General features: G+C 41.8%; 1 protein-coding gene and 1 pseudogene across 5 annotated transcripts in view; one reads left to right on the forward strand and one right to left on the reverse strand.

Annotated features, from left to right (window-relative positions):
* Positions 1–16241, reverse strand: part of FAF2 (Fas associated factor family member 2) — a 61634-nt gene that overhangs the window by 33863 nt on the left and 11530 nt on the right. The window lies entirely within an intron of this gene.
* LOC103790524 (SAP domain-containing ribonucleoprotein pseudogene) lies at positions 12320–13127 on the forward strand (annotated as a pseudogene).

A 16241-nucleotide genomic window follows, 5' to 3' on the forward strand; every position in this document is an offset into this window, starting at 1 on the left:
ACATCTGTCTCCCAGGCTCAAGTGATCCTCCCATCTTAGCCTCCCGAGTAGCTGAAACCACAGGTGTGCACCACCACGCTTGGCTAATTTTTGTTTTTCTGGGGTAGAGACAGTATCTCACCATGTTGCCCAGGCTGGTGTTGAACTCCTGGGCCCAAGTGATCCTCCTGCCTTGGCCTCCCAAAGTGTTGGGATTACACACATGAGCCACCACACCTGGCTACTGGGGGTTTTAATTTCAAATGTTCTGACTAGATGCCAAGCTGGTTGTTAAAAAATTACAAATTTGGGCCGGGCACAGTGGCTCATGTCTGTAATCCCAGCACTTTGGGAGGCCAAGGCGGGCAGATCACGAGGTCAGGAGCTTGAGACCATCCTGGCTGACATGGTAAAACCCCGTCTCTACTAAAAATACAAAAAAAATTTCCCATGTATTGGTGGGGGGAAAAAAAAAAATTAGCTGGGCGTGGCAGTGCATGCCTGTAGTCCCAGCTACTCAGAAGGCTGAGGGAGGAAAATTGCTTGAACCCAGGAGGTAGAGATTGCAGTAAGCTGAGATTGGGCGACTGCACTACAGCCTGGACGACAGTATGAGACTCCATCAATAACTAACTAACTAACTAATTTGTAGAATTTTTCCTGAAAATCAGTAAGTCAGGAAAGAGTTCAGAAAGTAGTGTTTGTTCTTTTTTTTTTTTTTTTTTTTGAGATGGAGTTTCGCTCTTGTTATCCAGGCTGGAGTGCAATGGCGCAATCTCGGCTCACCGCAACCTCCGCCTCCTCGGTTCAGGCAATTCTCCTGCCTCAGCCTCCTGAGTAGCTGTGATTACAGGCACGTGCCACCATGCCCAGCTAATTTTTTGTATTTTTAATAGAGACGGGGTTTCACCATGTTGACCAGGATGGTCTCAATCTGTTGACCTCGTGATCCACCCGCCTCGGCCTCCCAAAGTGCTGGGATTACAGGCTTGAGCCACGGCGCCCGGCCAGTAGTGTTTGTTCTTAAAGCTCCTCAGCTGATTCTAACATATGGTCAACCTGGGAAATCCATGGTATTGATATGTAATTCTAAGTAGGAGTAGAGATTATAAATCCCTCACTAAAATAACTTTTAGGCTAGGTGCAGTGGCTCACACCTGCAATCCTAGCACTGTGGGAGGCCAGGCTGGTGGATGGAGACCACCTGGGCAATAGGGAGAAACTCCATCCTTTAAAAAAATACAAAAAAATTAGCCCTGTGTGGTGATGCACCTATAATCCCAGCTACTCAAGAAGCTGAGGTGGGAGAATCAGCTGAGCCTGGGGAGGTCAAGGCTGCAGTAAGCGGTGCCACTGCACTCCAGCCTAGGTGACAGAGAGACCTCACCTCAATAATAATAACCTTAAATAAATTATTATAAACGTTGTAAGAGAGAACAATCAGAGTGACTGTATATCTTTAATATACTGAAACACTTAACCTAATTTGCAAGCAAAACACTTGTTAAGTAGTGAAGCAGGGTGAGCTGGAAACCCAACTGAACAAGCCTGCTTTCAACCACTACTGATCAGTACTAAAACTATGCCCCAAAAATAAGTGATGCTGGACACACCTGGGACAGGATTATTCATTCATGTATCCACATGTATTTGTATATCCAGGATAAAGATACAGTCCCTGCCCTCTTTAAATTTTCATCCGAGTAAATGGAGACTGGTCAAAACAAATCACACATACAGAAGAAAACACACTAACAAAATTTTCATTTTGTTCTAGAAGATTCCTTTAGATTGGGTGCTCAAGGAAAGCCTCCTCAAGGAGATAATATTTGAGCAGAGAGCTGAATGAAAGATAAGGGGCCAGCCATGGGGAAATACCTGGGAAGAGTATTCCAGGCAGAAGGCCAACATATGCAAAAACTTTGAGACAGACAGAAACCCACAGAACTCGGAGGATCTCTAGATGGAACACACAGAATTTGACAAAAGAATCCAATTATATGGAAAATATGTGAAACAACCTCGCCACAAGGGGGTGGGGTTGCTAACTAAGAAACTTTGGAAATGAAATCTGTAAGATTAAAGGCAACAGGAACTACACGTAAGCACTGTCCTCTAGTTGGTAAGGTTTTTCCCATGGGAGTATGTATTAATTCTGAAGCCACTGTATCTCCTCCATATATATCCCAGAACTGAACAATTAAGTAAACAGATGGTGAATGGTGAAAGTCAGTTTTCTCACTGTGGAAGTGGGAGGTGACAGATAATCAAAAGAAGAAGACTAGAATAGAGTGGTAATGATAGAGCTGGAAACATCAACTCGTGTTTAACTTAATATAGATACAGATGATTGCATACAGAAAAATTTAGTTTAGTATACATACATGCATATCCCTTGCTCAGTCAGCTGAAGGCCCTACAAGCAACAACATCCCAGTAGCAAGCACACCTAATGTCCAGATCTTGGTTTCTAATAACACTCTCTAATAAAAGAATCAGGGCTCCTTGAAGAAGTAGCTGATGCTAGGACTGGGGCAGGAAAGATGTAAGACACGCCTAGAGAATCTTGTAGTAAAAAGGATAAAGGAGGCTGGGAGTGCTAGCTCATGCCTGTAATCCTAACACTTTAGAAGGTCATGGTGGGAGGACTGCTTGAGGCCAGGAGTTCAATACCAGCCTGGGCAACACAGCAAGCTCCCATCTCTACCAAGAAAAAAAAAAAAAACGGATAGAGGAGTCAACTGAAAAAGATCCCAGTGGCAACAGCTGGAACAATTTGAGCAATAAAATAAATATGCATGACATAAATACATGGATGAATAGATGGGGGAGAATAGAAAAATATCCTGCGCAGAAGAATTCCAAGCAATTTCTTTTCACTCCTTCCCAGGATGGTCTAGGCATGGTGACTTCCTTCCAAAGAACACAGTATGGAAACAGTGGCAGGGAGGATTAACAGTGGAGAAACCTGACAAACCCTATCAAAGGTAGGTGATCAAGGCCAAATCATTGACAATGAAAATAGCACTTTACCTCTGTAATCTTTCTGTCAAAAACCCATAATCTCAGCCCCAATTATGAGAGAAACATCAGGCGAATGTCAATTGAGGAAAAATAATCTATGAAAATACCTGACTGGAACTTCTGAAAACTGTCAAGGTCACCAAAAACCACAAAAGCTCAAGAAACTGTCACTGCCCAGAGGAACCTAAGATATGACTACTAAATGATCCTGGAACGAGAAAAGAGTATCAGGTAAAAACTAAGGAAATCGGAATAAAGAATGGACTTTTGTTAATAACAGTGTATCGAAACTGGTTCAGCAATTGTGACAAGTGGACCATACTAATAATGTAAGGTGTTAAATAGGAAACACTGAGTATGAGGCTTATGGGAATTTTCTACATTATCTTCACAATTTTCTGTTAAACTAAATCTCTTCTAATGACAAGTTTATTTAAAAAGTTAAAAAAAAAAAAACATAACTTGAAGGAGGGAGGAAGCACTGGAGGCAGAACCAGCTTGGCAAGTTGACAGATAAGGTCTGAGAAGTAAGCAGGGGAGATCATTCATGTCAGGCAATGTTTTTCCATTTTACCCGTATGAGAAGCACATGAGGAGCTTTTTTTTTTTTTGGTAGAGATGAAGATTTCACTACGTCAACCAGGCTGGTCTCAAACTCCTGGCCTCAAGCAATCCTCTCACCTTGGCCTCCAAAAGCATGAGCCACTGTGCTGGGCCTATATGAGGGAAACGCTACAAGCTGGGTGCAAGTAAATCTGTCTAAAAAGAACAGAAGATATACAAACCTCTCATTGCTAAATCTGACAGGCTTTTAAAAAATAAAAATAAATGAAAAGAATGGAAAAAAGGTGGAAACAAACTGCCAGACAAAAGTAAAAACACTATTTCATCACACTAAGTGTACCGTATGGGAACTACCTGACCTCACTGCTAGTCAGCAGGATGGTTTTCTAGTGATCTCTTCAAAAGGTCAAAGTAAGCTGGTGTGTTGAACTCATTTGGCAGTCACTGTCTAGAAACAGTTGCATTCACAATGCAGACAGGGTAGGCCACCTGGATGTTCTGTAAGTTTTTTTTTGTGTGTGTGTTTTTAATCCTAGTATAGTTAGGTAAAGTTTAAATATTAGAGAAAGATTAGAAATGGGGCAGGGTGAGAGGCTACCCTGTGGTGGTTTACATTTATATATTTCCTCCCAGTTCCCCATACTCCAAGAAGAGAGTTTTAAGGCTTGATTCAACCTCCTTTACAATTAAAAAAAATTATCATATGGGAAACTGTTTAATGGTCTTTTCTTCTCCATCCTACACTGTATGTATGCTGAGAAGAATCCATTCATCTCTGCCTTTGATCTTTAAAGGAGTCTTCTGGGGTTTTCTCTCCTGGCTTGGGAACCAACTTTTTCTTTTTTTCTTTTTTTAATTGAGACAGTGTTTCTCCATGTTGGTCAGGCTGGTCTCAAACTCCTGACCTCAGGTGATCCACCCGCCTTGGCCTCCCAAAGTGCTGGGATTACAGGTGTGAGCCACCGCACCAGGCCTTTTTTTTTTTAAGATGGGGTTTCACCATGTTGGTCAGGCTGTTCTTGAACTCCCGACCTCAGGCAATCCGCCTGCCTTGGCCTCCAAAGTACTTGGATTACAGGCATGAGCCACCATGCCTGACCGGGAATCAACTTTTTCACACCACCTCTCACATTACTACATACAAGTCAAGGTTGGGGAGCCTTCTTCCGTTTCTCTTACCTGTGTGAGAATCCTTTTTTAGATATTTAAAATTTTGCACAGTCTTATTTTACCAAATACTCCCTTATACATTACTCTTCATAACCATGGTTACATAATACTCTACGTGGCTACAACAATTTACATATAGATGTTATGGCTGCTTCCAATTTTCACTATTAAAACAGCACTATGATGATCTGGGGTCTGTGTGCGGGAGGGCAGGAAATAGGGGAGGGACAGTGGGGAGTGGGGAGTTGGGGAGAGATAACATGGAGAGATATGCCAGATATAGGTGACGGGGAGGAAGGCAGCAAATCACACTGCCATGTATGTACCTATGCAACAATCTTGGGGTACTTGTATTCACCCCAAAACCTAAAATGCAATTAAAAAAAAGAAAAATATTCTATCATAATGTACATCTTCAAGGATAATCTTTATTTAAAAAAAAATAGCACTATGATGAACACTACTGTTTATAAAGTTTGCCTGTGTTTAGGATTTCTTCCCTAGGATCCAGGTAAAACTTAGGGTCAAAGAACATACATTATTTTTAGAGTTCTTGACCCACAGTCCCAAATGCATTTCAAAAGGACCATTCCAATTTACGATGGAAGGGCTGGGTTCAATGTGAGTCAAAGGCTAAGTACGTCCCAAGCCAATATTCATCACCATTTCAGTGCCAACCTAAGTTTTGCAATGACAGCTTTGTTCAGAGAGAAAGAATACTGCAGTTTTGGCTGGAGACATTCGATTAGCTTTGCTCCAATTCTCTGCTCAGCAATAAATAATGTTTGGCCATCAGCACTTCTGAAGAGAGGTAAAACAGAGAAGCAGAGGAATGCTAGACTTACCTCAGTCACAGGCTTCAAGCTGCTACCAAAGTAATTCCTTCAGAACTAAGATAATGTTTTATTTTTTGAGATGGAGTCTCAGCTCTGGCGCCCAGGCTGGAATGCAGTGGTGCAATCTTGGCTCACTGCAACCTCTGCCTCCTGGGTTTGAGCGATTCTCCCACCTCAGCCTCCTGAGTAGCTGGGATTACAGGCACACGCCACCATGCCCAGCTAATTTTTGTATTTTTAGTGGAGATAGAGTTTCACCATGTTGGCCAGGCTGGTCTTGAAACCCTGACCTCAGGTGATGCATCCACCTCGGCCTCCCAAAGTGCTGGGATTATAGGCATGGGCCACAGGCCCGACCTAAAATTTTTGTATTTTTTAGAGACAGGGTCTCCCTGTCACTAAGTCTGGAGTGCAGTAGCTTGAGCATAGCTCACTATAACCATGAACTCCTGGGCTCAGGTAATCCTTCTGCCTCAGCCTCCCAAGTAGCTAGGACTACAGACACATACTACCATACATGCCCACCTGTTTTTTGTTTTTTGGGGGGAGGTATAGATTGGGGGTCCCACTATGTTGCTCAGCTTGGTCTTGAACTCCTGGCCTTAAATGATCCCCTCACCTCAGCCTCCCAAAGTGGTGGGATTACAGGTGTCAACAAATGTGCCCAGCCCCATAATTCTCTTTTAAAAGAAACTTTATTTTGAGGAGGGACTCTATTTACGTCTATACTCCCCAGACCCAGTGCAATGCCTTGGCATAAAGTAGGAAATGTTTGAATAAATGAATGAATCCTACCCCAGCCTAACAATCAACTTTTGTTTCTTTATCTCTGTTTAGTTTTTTTTTTTTTTTGAGACAAACTCTCGCTCTCGTTATCCAGGCTGGAGGGCAGTGGCAAGATCTCGGCTCACCTCAACCTCCGCTTCCCAGGTTAAAGTGATTCTCCTGCCTCCCAAGTAGCTGGGATTACAGGTGTCTGCCAACACATCTGACTAATTTTTGTATTTTTAGTAGAGACAGGGTTTCACCATGCTGGCCAGGCTAGTCTTGAACTCCAGACCTCAGGTGATCCGCCTGCCTTGGCCTCCCAAAGTGCTGGGATATCAGGCGTGAGTCATCATAGCCCGCCTTCTGGTTTCTTAAACACTGATCTTCTCATTATTACTCATTTATTGCTACTCCGTGTTAGGAACTAACCTAGCTATCTTTACATTTTCTCAACAATCCTGTAAGAGAGATATTGCTATCCTGACCATTATCAGTTGAGAATATTGAATCTTTGAAAAGAATTATGTGAAAGTAAGTGCTTTAGTAAGCACTTACTCTATACCCATAACAATTTGGGTATAGAGTAAGTGCTTACTAAAGGTCAGCTAAGATTTGCAGCTCTTTAGAACTCTGGTTTACATTAAGATCTACTGACATCTGGCTGGGGGTGGTGGCTCACACCCGTAATCCCTGAACTTTGGGAGGCCAGGAGTTTGAGACCAGCCTGGCCAACATGGCAAAACCCAGTTCTATACAAATGCAAAAAAGTTAGCCAGGTGTGGTTACGCATGCCTGTAATCTCCAGCTACTTGGGTGGCTGAGGCACAAGAATTGCCTGAACTTGGGAGATGTAGGCTGCAGCGAGTTAAGATCATACCACTGTACTCTAGGCTGGGCAACAGAGTAAGGCTCTGGCTTAAAAACAAAAAAACTACTGACCTCTAAGGTGGCTTGAGATAGCACTGTACATAAACAGCTGCAATAGACATAAAGGTTAACTATGGCACTCCCTTCTTTCTCCAGTCTTTCAGGGCCAAGTATCTAATGTTATCAACTGCTACCACGAATCCCCTACTGGTCTGGGACAGACAGGTGACAGAAAAAAAAAAAAAAAAAAAGAAAAGAAAAAAAACCCATCCATTAGGCAGGTCCATCCCAGTCTGTCTTACTGAGAAAAATCCCTTGCTCCATGATCCTTTCCCTCCTTCCTCCTTCCTTCAGAGATACAAACTGACTTTCCAAGGATTTTGGAGAGCACTGCATTTAATTACAGCAAGTTAAACAAAAATGCAATTGCCTCACAGTATTAGTGAGAGAAAGGTATTATTTACCTTTGGGGTATTTTACTAGAGACTGAACCCCGATCAAACTCTAGTAACATGCATAGGGAAGATTGGGGAATTGTGTGAACTATTCTATACTACTTTCCTACTTCAGCTTTGGTCAAACATCTAGTAAAATGTATAGGCGAAATTGGAGAAGTGTGTGAACTACTTTCCTACTCCAGCTTTGATCAAACTTCCTCCTCTTCCAAGAAGGTGTCAGTCACTTGGAGACTAGCTTTTGAAATACTGTGATCCCTGATCTACCTCTTGCTAAAGCATGACTCAAAGAAGATATTACAAACAATAGATGGTATGTAGTATTTTAACCAGATGGCTCAAACGACTATTTGGATAGGGTTTGGGTAACTAGGGTATAATCTCCTCTTTCTCCTCAAAGGAGTTTATCTTTCCATATCTCATCAGTTTATACCAACAAACACTGCATGGGGTTGGTGTGAAATCTCAGCTGAGATCTAAGTACTCTAAATTTCAATTGGCTTGTTGGCTCTGGCTTGCTAAGATTGCACATTTTAGGTCTTGTTTTCAGTTATTCCCAAAGAGAAACTAGGCAAAAACTAAGAATCTTTGTTCTCTTCTTCCGACCACACAGACAGCTTTGCTTTGCTTTATGTAACAGCCAGTATGCCTTTTCTGATAGTGGCAGGAGAAATGAAATCTGAAATCTGTGCAGGAAATTATAAGCGATCAAGGCTAGGCTCTGACCTACAGCAATTTACACTCTTACACACACTCAGATCTTCATTATTCACATTTAATTACTAATACTCCAAATTAAGTACCAGCAGCTCCTCCATTTACTAAACATCTATTACCATATAATAAAATAGATACAGTAAATTTTGAAACCCTTATTTTCATTACTGAGAAAGCCAATGATTCAAAAAGTTACATTCCTTGCCTAAGAATATCCAGATAATGGTAAGTGGTGAAGACTGAAATCTAGACTAACCACTTCCAAAGTCCAGATTCTCTCTTATGCCAAATGCCTCCTATTATTACTTGAAATCGTTTTATTTATTTTGAGATGAAGTCGCCAGTATGCTTGGCTAATTTTTGTATTTTAGTAGAGACAGGGTTTCACCATGTTGGCCAGGCTGGTCTCCAGCTCCTGACCCCAAGCAATCCACTGGCCTCAGCCTCCCAAGGTGCTGGGATTACAGGCGTGAGCCACTGTGCCCAGCTAAAGTAGCTTTCAATAAATCCTTCATTCAGAAAATGTCTGTTTCTGGCCTGGGCATGGTTGCTTATGACTGTAATTTCAGTACTTTGGGAGGCCAAGGACAGCGAATCACCTGAGGTCAGGGGAAAGCGGATCTCAGCGGTTCAAGACTAGCCTGGCCAACATGGTGAAACCATGTCTCTACTAAAATACAAAAATTAACTGGGTATGGTGGCAGATGCCTGCAATCCCAGCTACTCAAGAGGCTGAGGCAAGAGAATTGCTTGAACCCAGGAGGAGGCTGCAGTGAGCCGAGATTGTGTCATTGCACTCTAGCCTGGGCAACAAGGGCCAAACTCCTCAAAAAAAAAGAAAAAGAAAATTTCAATTTCTTTATTGTATATACTAGTAGCTGAGTATCAGTCCATAGATGTATATAAAATTGTTCTCCTTTAGGCACAAGATCAACAAACATGTTGATACAGTTTTTCTCTATGGACAAAGGGCTCAGAGTCAAATAAAACTAGGATATGGGTATATATCTGGCCAGGCTCGGTGGCTCACACCTGTAATCCCAGCACTTTGGGAGGCCGAGGTGGACAGATCATTTGAGGTCAGGAGTTCGAGACCAGCCTGGTCAACATGGTAAAACCCCATCTCTACTAAAAATACAAAAATTGGCTGGCTGTAGTGGCTCATGCCTGTAATCCCAGCTACTTAGGAGGGTGAGGTGAGAGAATTACTTGAGCCTGGGGTGGAGCCGCGCAGTGGAGGTTGCAGTGAGCTAAGATTGTGCCATTGCACTCTAGCCGGGGTGATTAGAGCAAAACTCTGTCTCAAAGAAAAGAAAAGAAAAGAAAAGAAAAGAAAAGAAAAGAAAAGAAAAGAAAAGAAAAAAGGGTGCATATCAAATACCAAATTTGCAATATAATATCGTAAAGATTTTGAAAAGTTCTGCTTTTAGAAAAAAAAAAAATTTAACTTCACAACTTCATATAAAGGAAGGTCTTTTTTTTTTTTTTTTTTTTTAAAAAGTAACATCCCTTGAAGAATGTTCACTTAGAATCAGTTTGGCAGCTTGGACAACACAGTGAGTTGTCTCTCAAACTCACAGTGAGTTTCTCTACAGAAAATATAAAAATTAGCTGGGCGTGGTGGTATATGCATGTAGTCCCAACTACTTGGGAGGCTCAGGTGGGAGGATCACTTGAGCCCAGGAGGTTGAGGCTACAGTGAGCTATGGTTGTGCCACCGTACTCCAGCCCAGGTGACAGAACAAGATCCTGTCTCAAAAAAAAAAAAAAAAAAAAAAAAAAAAGCTTGGAAACCACCAGATGTGGAACCAAATGGTTTGCGCAAATAAACCATTATTAAGATAACAATATCTTAATCTTTTTTTTTTTTTTTTGAGATGGAGTTTCGCTCTTGTTGCACAGACTCAAGTGCAATTGCATGATCTGAGCTCACCACAACTTCCCACTCCTGGGTTAAAGCTTTTCTCCTGCCTCAGCCTCCCTAGTAGCTGGGATTACAGGGGTATGCCACCATGTCTGGCTAATTTTTAGTAGAGATGGAGTTTCTCCATGTTTGTCAGGCTGGTCTCAAACTCCTGACCTCAAGTGATCTGCCCACCTCAGCCTCCCAAAGTGCTAGGATTACAAGCTTGAGCCACTGTGCCCGAACCCCCATATCTTAATCTTAAATAATAGATTGTCAAATATTTGATAACTGATTAGACCCAATGGCAGTACACAGGTGTGGATGTTTAATATGTAAATATTTGAATATACAAAAATATCAAATGAATAAACATTTCCAAAAAGAAACCCACAATATTCTTTATCCAAGCAATTAAGAATAGGTGATGGCCGGGCATGGTGACTCACACCTGTAATTCCAACACTTTGGGAGGCCAAGGCAGGAGGCTTTGAGGACAAGGATTCAAGCCCAGCCTGATAAACATGGAGAAATCCCATCTCTACTAAAAAAAGAAAAAGAAAAAAAAAAGAATAGGTGGAAGAAGCGTCTGAGCTTTGTTGGAAAGTTAGAGACACAAGCAATTCTAATTTGTGCAGCAACAATAGAAAAATTTAAAGCTGGGCTCAGTGGCTCATGCCTGTAATCTCAGCACTTTGGGAGGTGGAGGCGGGCAGATCACCTGAAGTCAGGAGTTCGAGACCAGCCTGGCCAACATGGTGAAACCCCATCTCTACTAAAACTACAAAAATTAGCTGGTCGTGGTGGCATGCGCCTGTAATCCCAGCTACAAGGGAGGAAGAGGCAGGAAAATCACTTGAACCTGGGAGGCAGATGTTGCAGTGAGCCAAGATCGTGCCACTGCCCTCCAGCCTGGACAACAGAGCAAGACTCTGTCTCAAGGAAAAAAAAAAAAGTTAAAAAGAAAAAAGGCAATAACTCTTAATTCCAATTCTACCAAGCACTAGCTTGGTAACCTTAGGTATCTTTCTTAGGTTTAGCTGCCTCATTGGTAAAACATAAATAAAAATAGTGCTTAGTTCCTTGGGTTGTACAGATTAAAGTATGTTATTATTAAAGCTATTATTATTACTGAGAAACATGAGGTCTTCCAGAATCTGAGAGAGGGAAAAGAAAAAAACATGAAGGAAACATTAAAGAGACATTTATAAAGCATTGTAAGACGAGCCTGAACTAGCTTAAAAGGTTCTGAAGTACTACAGTTAGATTTTGGGAGAACCAAATAAATTATCTTTCATTAATGCTTTTTCTTTTTTTTTTTTTTTGAGATGGAGTCTCATTCTGCTAGAGCGCAGTGGCACTATCTCAGCTCACTATAACGTCTGCCTCCCAGGCTCAAGTGATACTCCTGACTCAGCCTCCAGATTATAGGAGCATGCCACAAGGCCTGGCCAATTTTTTTTTGTATTTTTAGTAGAGATGGAGTTTTGCCATGTTGGTCAGGCTGGTCTTGAACTCCTGACCTCAAGTGATCCACCCGCCCAGCCTCCCAAAGTGCTGGGATTACAAGCGTGAGCCATCTCGCCCAGCCCAATTTTGTATTTTTAATGGGGATGGGGTTTTGCCATGTTGGCCAGGCTGATCTCGAACTCCTGAACTTGGGTGATCCTCCCACCTCAAACTCCAAAAGTGCTGAGATTACAGGCGCAAGCCACCACGCCCAGCCTTTCTGATCCATTCTTGTAACATCACTGTAAAGTTTAAAAATATTAGTCATTAAATGTAAGACCTAAAACTGTAAAAGTCCTAGAAGAAAACCTAGTAATATCATTCTGGACATTGGTCTTGGCAAAGAATTTATGACTAAGGCAACAAAAATTGAAAAGTGAGACCTAATTAAACTAAAGAGCTTCTACACAGCAAAAGAAACTATCAACAGAGTAAACAGACAAAATGGGAGAAAACGTTTGCACACTACGAATCTGACAAAGGCCTAATATCCAGAATATATAAGAAACTTAAGGAGGGGTAACAAGATGGTTACTGAGACGGTGGAGCTCCATAAGCTGAAGCTTGCTGAACTAAAGCAAGAAAGTCTTGCTCGTGGTTTGGAGCCAAGGGAATAAAGCAAGATCTTATCCACAGACTCCAGGCATATCTTGAAGAACATGCTGAAGAGGCAAATGAAGAAGATGTACTGGGAGATGAAACAGAGGAAGAAGAAACAAAGCCTACAGAGCTTCCTGTTGAAGAGGAAGAACCCCCTGAAAAAACTGTTGATGTGGCAGCAGAGAAGAAAGTAGTGAAAATTACATCTGAAATACCACAGACTGAGAGAATGCAGAGAGGGCCAAAGGATTCAATGTACCTGTGAGCTTGGAGAGTAAGAAAGCGGCTCAGGCAGCTAGGTTTGGGATTTCTCCAGTTCCGATAAAAGGTCTGTCATCTGATAACAAACCTATGGTTAACTTGGATAAGCTGAAGGAAAGAGAGCTCAAAGATTTGGTTCGAACGTCTCTTCAATCTCCAGAAAGTCTGAAGATGACGAGAACCTGAAAAAGAAGGAATGATTTGGGATTGTCACAAGTTCAGCTGGAACTGGAACCACAGAGGATATAGAGGCAAAGAAGAGGAAAAGAGCAGAGCACTTTGGGATTGCCCGAAGAAAAGTTAGTGTTACTTTCTGTCCTCCAGTGTTTTCCATTTCTCTGATTCTTCTTGGTCACATATATACCTAAATGCACAGTCATGTGCCTATGTCCTGCCTTGCAATGAGGGAGCATGTACCCCAGGTACATCCGTGAACTGCAATAGCAGTTTGACTTATTGCTGTTTCAGCTTTAAGGTTGTTTTGTTTCTGTTTTTGATTATGTTGCTTGTTAATAAAAAAAGAAAAGGAAAAAAAAGAGGGGGGGGACTTAAACAATTCAGTAAGCAAATAATAACAATAACCCCATTAAAAAATGGGCAAATGCCAGGCAGAGTAGCTCCTACCAATAATCCCAACACTTGAGGAGGCCAAGATGGGAGGATCACTTGAATCAGAAGCCCAAGATCAGCCTGGGCAACATAGCAAGACCCTATCTCTACAAAAAATTAAAAAATCAGTCCAGTGTATGGTATGCACCTGTAGTCTCAGCTCCTCTGGAGGCTGAAGTGGGAGGATCATTTGAGCTGGGAGTTTGAGGCCACAGTGAGCTATCATCACACCACTGTATTTCAGCTTGGAAGATAAAAGCAAGAAACTGCCTCCAAAAAAAAAGGGCCAGGCATGGTGGTTCATGCCTGTCTGTAATCCCAGCAGGCTGAGGCGGGCAGACTGCTTGAGGTCAGGAGTTAGAGACTAGCCTGGCCAACACAGTGAAACCCAGTCTCTACTAAAAAGACAAAAATTAGCTGGGTGTAGTGGTATGCACCTGTAATCCCAGCTACTTGGGAGGCTGAGGCAGGAGACATTGCTCAAACTTGAGAACTCTGTCTCATTCTGTCACCCAGGTTGGAGTGCAGTGGCACAATCTTGGCTCATTGCAACCTCCATCTCCCAGGCTCAAATGATCCTCCCACCACAGCCTCCAAAGTAATTGGGACCACAGGCCCATACCACCATGTCTGGTGAATTTTTTGGATTTTTGGTAGGGTTGGGGTCTTGCCATGTTGCCCAGGCTGTTGTTGAACTCCTGAGCTCTAGTGATCCACTGCCTCAGCCTCCCAAAGTGCTGGGATGACAGGTGTGAGCCACCGTGCCCACCCCAGGCACTTCTCAAAAAAAAAGGCCTACATAGGGTCAGGAGTGGTGGCTCATGCCTGCAATCCCAGCACTTTGCGAGGCCAAGGCCAAAGGATCACTTGAAGCCAGGAGTTCGAGATCAGCCTGGCCAACATGGTGAAATTCTGTCTCTACCAAAAAAAAGTACAGAAGTTAGCCAGGTATGGTGGCATGTACCTGTAGTCCCAGCTACTTGGGAGACTGAGGTGGGAGAATCTCTTGAACCCGGGAGGCGGAGGCTACAGTGAGCCAAAATCATGCCACTGCACACCAGCCTGGGCAACGAAGTGAGACCCTAAGAAAAAATATATATATAATATATATTTATATATAATATACTATATTATATATAGTTATATAATGTATAATATATATTTATATATAATATAATATATTATATAATATAGTATATATATTTTTATATAATATATATATTATATATATATTTTTATATAATATATATTATATATATTTTTTTATATAATATATATTATATATATGTGCACATGGCCAAAAATAGTCAATATCACCAATCATTAGAGAAATGCAAAATCAAAACCACAATAAGATACCATCTTATACCAGTCAGAATGGATATTACTAAAAAGTCAAAAAATAACTAGATGTTGGCAAGGCCACAGAGAAAAAGAAATGCTTACACAACGTTGGTGGGAATGTAAATTACCTCAGCCACTGTGGAAAGCAGTCTGGAGATTTCTCAAATAACTTAAAAAAAAAACAAAAACAGAACTATCATTTGACCCCGCAATCTCATTACTGGGTATACACTCAAAGGAAAATAATTCATTCTACCAAAAAGACACCCACTCATATGCTAATCACAGCATTATTCATGAAAGCAAAGACATGGGGATCAGCCTAGATGCCCATCAACAGTGATCTGAATAAAGAAAATGTGGTACATATACACTACATAATACCACACAGTTAGAAAAGGACAAAATCACGTCCTTCGCAGCCATATGGATGCAGCTGGAAGCCGTCATCCTAAGCAAATTAATGCAGAACCAATAAACCAAATACCACATTCATACAGAGGTAAATACTGAGTACACATGGATACAAAGATCAGCACAACAGACACTGAGGACTACTAGATGGGGTAGAGTTGGAGGGCAAGTGTTGGATACTATGCTCACAATCTGAGTGATGCGATCATTCATAGACCAAACCCCAGCAACAAATAATTTACTCATGTATCAAACCTGCACATGTACTCCCTTATCTAAAATGAAAGTTGAAAGAAAAAACAAAACAAACAACACAACAACCACACACACATACACGCACACAAAAATATATATGTCATTTTGCAGATACAGAAACTGAGGCCTAGAAGGCTTGAGCAACTGTCAGAGATCTCAAATTGCCATGTTCCTAATATGGAGCTCTTTCTCTTACCCTGCTGCAAAGATAAGAATATGGTTAACTTTCTATGCTCAAAAACCAAAAAAATAAAAGTAAAAAGGAAGCTGAGGCAGGCAGATGGCTTGAGCCCAGGAGTTTGAGACCAGACTGGACAACATAAGAAGATCATGTCTCTATTAAAAAAAAAAAATTAGGCCGGGCGTGGTGGCTCAAGCCTGTAATCCCAGCACTTCGGGAGGCCGAGGCGGGTGGATCACGAGGTTAACAGATTGAGACCATCCTCGTCAACAAGCTGAAACCCCGTCTCTACTAAAAATACAAAAAATTAGCTGGGGATGGTGGCACGTGCCTGTAATCCCAGCTATTCAGGAGGCTGAGGCAGGAGAATTGCCTGAACCCAGGAGGCAGAGGTTGCGGTGAGCCGAGATGGCGCCATTGCACTCCAGCCTGGGTAACAAGAGTGAAACTCCGTCTCAAAAAAAAAAAAAAAAAATTAGCTGGGTGTGGTAGTGTGGGCCTGTAATTCCAGCTAACTGGGAGGCCAAGGTGGGAGGATTGCCTGAGCCCAGGAGGTTGAGGCTGTAGTGAACTGCACTCCAGCCTGGGCAACAAAGTGAGACCCTATCTCAAAAAAAGAAAAAAAAGGTTAACTGGAATTCTGGCTTTCCTCTTTTCTCTAAAAATAGGAAACTTAATGCTGTTGGAATTGCTTTAACAAAGAGAGATAAATAAATTAAAAAAAAAAAGAATACAGTAACAAATCTCTCTGGGATTGAGATTTCTGATGAATCATTCATTCAATA

The sequence above is a fragment of the Callithrix jacchus genome, chromosome 2 (genome assembly GCF_049354715.1).
Source record: "Callithrix jacchus isolate 240 chromosome 2, calJac240_pri, whole genome shotgun sequence".
In the NCBI taxonomy this organism is placed as follows: Eukaryota; Metazoa; Chordata; class Mammalia; order Primates; family Cebidae; genus Callithrix; species Callithrix jacchus.